Source organism: Phycodurus eques, chromosome 16 (genome assembly GCF_024500275.1).
Source record: "Phycodurus eques isolate BA_2022a chromosome 16, UOR_Pequ_1.1, whole genome shotgun sequence".
In the NCBI taxonomy this organism is placed as follows: Eukaryota; Metazoa; Chordata; class Actinopteri; order Syngnathiformes; family Syngnathidae; genus Phycodurus; species Phycodurus eques.
Genome location: NC_084540.1, coordinates 3,391,569 through 3,397,250, shown reverse-complemented (window position 1 = coordinate 3,397,250; position 5,682 = coordinate 3,391,569).

The following is a 5,682-nucleotide window of genomic DNA, read 5'->3' as shown; positions in this document are numbered from 1 at the left end:
CGTCCCGGAACGAACGATTTCTACAAGGCTGGTTAGCCACGGTGGCGATTAATCATGAGGAGACCTTTAGCTCACTGATGCTACCTAAGCGCTAACAGTCGCTGTAAAGGTCAACAGTCTTTTACTTTTAACTGGGGTTGCCATGGTGATGAATGGTCTGCTATTGCCGTCGAATCAGTTTGTTTACCTGCGACTTCCTAGCTTGAGTGAGACCAAATGTGAGCTTGTACTGCACATCTCTTGAGTCTCAATTCTCCAAAACGCCAGTTTTTTTTTTTCCGTTTTTCAGTATTGTTTTCTATAGCATGACACTAGCGGCATTGGGGTAATAGCCTTTGTAAGAAAGTAGTACCAGCTGTCTCGTGATACGAGCAGTGTCATGACACCAGAAGTATTGCGATACTTGCTGTGTCATGACATTAGCGGTATTGTAATGCTTGCTATATTGTGATGACGGCTGTGTCGTGATGCTAGCTGTGCTAATACTAGCTGTATTGTAGTGTGATACTAGCAGTGTCGTGATACTAGCTGTATCATGATACTAGGAATTCTGAGATCTTAGCATTTTAGCATTTATTCTAGCGCTATCCTGATACTAGCGGTATTGTAATACCAGCTGTCTCGTGACACTAACGGAATCGTGATTCTAGCCGTATTGTGATGCTCGCTGTGTTGTGATACTAGCTGTATTAATACTAGCAATATCATAACACCAGAAGTATTGCGATACTAGCTGTGTCGTGAGTTAGCGGTACCATGAGGCTAGCAATTCAGTGATATCGGCAGTATCGTGATATCAACTGTTGTTGTTTTTTTAACGCTGGCTGTGTCAAGATACTAGCTGTGGTAATACTAGCCTTACTGTGCTTTACTGTGATGCTAGCAGTATTGTGATACTAGCTGCAACGTGATACTAACGATGTCTTGGTACTACTTGTACTTGTATACTAGGAATTCCGTGATCTTAGCTTTATCATGACACTCGTGGTAGTGTGCTAACATCTTGTTTCGTAACACTAGCAGTATCGTAATAACGGCTATGTTGTGATATTAGCCGTATTGTGACGCTAGCTGTGCCGTGATACGTGACGTGTTTCTACCAGCAGTATTGTGATACTAGCATTATTTTGACACCATGATATGATACAGCACTAGCCATTTTCTGATATCGGTGGTATTGTGATACTAGCTGTTTTGTAGTACTAGGTTTACCATGGTACTGAATGTTTATCTCTTGCTTGTCAGTGTGTTTATCGAGACAAATGCGATCTTGTGCTGGCTGGCTCTGGTTTTCCGCCGAGGAAGCCAAAATTTCTGAGCCACGGTCGCCTCGGCATGTCTGTCCCCTCTGGCGAGAGGAGACAGAGCAGACGGCCTGACGTGGAACGGCGTTGTTGATGATGTTGTTGTCTTCCGCCTGGCCAGGAGCGAGCGAGCGAATGCTCATGTGTCAAATTATCAGCGCTGACGGTTAATTGACTTTGGGAGGCGGCAGTGGCCCGAAAACAACTCCAGAAGTTGCTGCCCTTCCATTATCTCACAGGAACAGCAGCAGATTCTACTTCTTCCCTAATTGTTTTTTTTATTTTTATTTTTTTTTTTGGGGTGCCATTTCTTCTTCTTCCGTAATTGTTTTTTTTGTTGTTGTTTTTTTTTGGCCATTTAATTGTCCACCAGTGGAAAGTGTGTGGAGGCACAGAAGATGAAGTGGACTTAATAACGATGTTTGTGCTTCTCCTGCTTCCCCCCTCCCCCTTCCATCTTATATTAAAAATAGTATAAAGTCTTCCCAGATGAGTAGAGGCTGTCATACTTCCAAAACGTATCTTTCTCTTCACTTTTCACTTCCTGTACATGTCCCAATAGTTTTTGTCCTAACGCTGCATGCTTTTCAGAGTACTGCATGGTGATACTAGCAGCATCGTAATACTTGTTGTGTACTATATTAGTCCAGTGGGTCTTAACCTTGTTTTCATACACGCATTGACGGAACCCTTCGTAATTGGGAAACACAAAATATGGTTTATGTCCAATTCAAAACAGGCATATAGTTTATTTATGCACAAAATGAACAAAAGAAAGAAGAAACCCAACAGGAAAATGCTTTTCACACAAAAACTAAAACATAACACAGTTCAATGAAAATTTACCGTAAATGAAAGTGAATTTTGATGTTGATTGTCACCTTGGCAAGTCCCACTCATATCATTTTCCCAACTAAGTCTGTTCCTTTTCTTTTTTTTTATGTCTACAATCCTAGAAAAGGATTGCTCGCTACGTCCGGTGCAAGTTTGCCCATATTTGGAAGTGGTTGAAGTAGCATGGATGCTTTTACCACTTGTTAGTCTTTTGCTGGTCAAAGATACGCACATTTGGTAGATACAACACGCCTCTTTGAGCTACAGGCCTACGACGAGGCTAAGGTAAGAATATTTTTTTTTGCCCTTATTTCAAATGGTCTGTATTAATAGCACATGCTTTGACATTGACAAAAAAAGTAAACCTCATGAAAAATGGTTGAGAAATGAGTAAGGGTAAGTGTCCACTGTAGATCCAGGGAAGTAACTTGGACTGTTGACATTGAATGAGTTAAGCATGTTTTTATTTTATTTTTATTTTTTTTATCTAATTGTTATCAGTTGTTGGAAGGTCTTGGTACTTATCCGAACCGTAATTCTCAACTGCTATAAATCAGCCTATTTTTTTTTTTTTTTTTTTTGGCCCACTCTCTATATTTAAAAGCTTCATACTTTAATGCCATTATACAATGTATGCCTGTGAGGTGCAGGTATTTTTTTTGTCCACTTCCTCACATTCGACACAAAACTGTCCCATCGTTATCACTGTGATACGAGCTCATACAGTGTTAACCGGCTGTGTCGTGATACCAGCCATATTGTAACTCCAGCAGTATCGTGACCCTTGCTGCGTCGTGATACTAACTGTATTGTGATACTAGCCGTTCCATGTTATTATTAGCTGTACCGTATGATGTCTGTATCACAATACTTGGGAGTTTTGCTGTACTTGAGGGTACATCAGGGCATATCGAAATATCACTGGTGTTTGTGTGTGTGTGTGTGTGTGTGTGTGTGTGTGTTTTCGAGCAGATGATTTTCTCCTTAAAGTGCGGTCACACCAGTGCTTGTTTTGCAGGAGGACACAAACAACCTTTCTGAGTTGGTTGTTGCCGCTTGTTTTTTTTTTTTTTTTTAATTCTCACAATTGGACTCCTCCTTTCTCTTCATCGCCAGCCTCCTCTTCCTCCCCTGCTGTCTCTGTCGTGTATCTCAGTATGTGTTGTGACACTTGGCGTAGGTCACAGTTTAGCCACAATTAGCAGACAATTGTGGCTGTACACTGCAGGGGTACAAACACAGTAAACAAAGCCAAAATAAAAAAAAAAAGATGGCTGTGACTTTTTGTAGGTCTACTCATGTTGGACATCAAATTCCATGTTGCTAGCTGCTATGGGTTTCAGGGGCTGGTCTACTCATGATAGATGTCTACCAAATTTCATGTCACTAAGTAGAACTGAGTTCGGCGATTTTTTTTTTTTTTTATGAGTCTTGAGGGCACTACAGGGCCAAAAGGGGAGCTTTTGAGACTTTTTTTGTGGATCTACTTCTGCCAGACAAGCCGACCAAATGTCATGCTGCAGAGGGAAACTGGCTTTGGGGGATGATTTGTTTTGTATTCCTGAGGGCGCCACCGAACCCTAATGGCCACTTCGAACCAGAATGGCAGTCTTTCCTGCGTCGCTCTGTCCCAAACATATGTGCAGGGTGCTACCAGGTCAAATCGGTTGCCTTGGCCCCCGGGCGCTGGCAACCCACGCTTTCAGCATTGCTGGCTCGTACCGCCGCTTCCTGTTTACAGCGTGAGTGACAGATCGGCGAGTTGGCCCGACAGCTCGTTAGCGAGGAGGCGGCGGCTGTCCGTCATCGGGAGAAAAAAAACAAAAAAAGAAATAAATAAAATGGCGATGCTGAGACGAGGGCCAATCTCTGCGCTCGCTTTATTAGGTACAGTATGCCTGCGCATTCTAGTGAGCTCAAAGCTAAGCTAAGCTAACAATGCTCACTTTTAATTGACACTCAGCGTAGGATTCCCTTCACAACATGATTATGATATCACGTACGGTATTGTTATACTGTCTGTATCATGGCACGAGCGGTGTCTTGATACTAGCTGTGTCGTAATACCGGCAGTATTGTGACACTGGCGCTACCATGATACCGCGGTAGTCGTAGCGTTTCACTTGGCTTCATTGCCTCCAGTGCTTGCTTGTCTATGTTGCATTTTTATATTTTGTCCAATCAAATTGACCTCCATCCATCCATCCATTTTCTGTACCACTTATCCTGACCAGGGAAAACGCGGCACTTTTCTGGCGCTTACATAATGACAGAGCATGCTGGCGTGGGGCCCAGCCCCCCCGAGGCTGAGGCGCCCCTTTTTTGCACACGCTCCGCAGGGACGGATTACAACCCGCAGCCGCTATTCCACCCCCAACCATCGAATCACTTTGTCTGATAACTCTGATGAGATTTCTCCTGACGGATGCCGTACGTTACGGGGACGGACATCTCGCTGACATTCCAATTACATTTTCCTCACCGCCTGATCAACAAATCAAATCAGATTCTCCCCAGAAAAGCAGACGGAACGGCGCCCGTGCGAGGGCAGCGCCATTCCAGGAAACAGGCCCGCTCCCTGGGCCTCGTTAGCCTCAGTGAGATGTTGGTGACTTGCTGAAAAAAAATGAAATAATAGATAACTAACCTGTGGCGCTTCTTTCTTGTCCCACAATTTTGTAATGCCATCCATCCATCCATCTTCGGGCAAGAGGCGGGGTCCACCCTGAACCGGTCGTCAGCCAATCGCACAAACCTGATACCAGGACTGTGATACTTGATGTATCATGTGACTAGCTGTATCATGATACTACTTGTATTGTTATACTATCGGTATCATGATACTAGCCGCATCGTGATAATAGCTGTGTTGTTATAGTGGGTGAATCGTGATGCTACTTATATCGTGATGCTGGCAGTATCCTAATACAAGGTACTCGGTACTAGCTGTACGGTGTGGTTAAACAACTTGCATTGTGATACTATCAGTATCGACCATGAGGGTCGGGGCATCGAGAATCGGGAACCGATTGGAACCGGGACTGACGTTCCGGTTGTCCTGGAATGGTTCAAATTTAAAAATGTCGGTTCCCGCTTTCGATGCCTCCAGTCCGCCGACCCCGACGAAGAAAGCGGCGAATACCAACGAAGAAAAATGTGTATTGCGCTACCGGCTGCGTCGCGATACGAGCTGTATCGCGATACTTGCAATTCCAAGAACTATACTGGAACCGCACGCACGCGCAAGCACTCGACACCACCGCTACCGCCGTCGACGCGTCTCCAGGGACCTATGCCGCAGCGGCAGCACTGTTGTTACTATAATTATGATCTAACCACCTCATCGCAGCTGCAATAGCACAGATGCTATATGTAGGTGCTGCCCACAGACGGATATACACACAACGTGTATGCACACACACACACACACACACACACACAGAAACACCTCCCATACATCAGTGTGTCTTTAGTAGAGGAGAGAGAGAGAGAGAGAGGAGTGGGAGAGCGAGGCAGGGAATTAGTATTCCGAGCACAGGGAGGG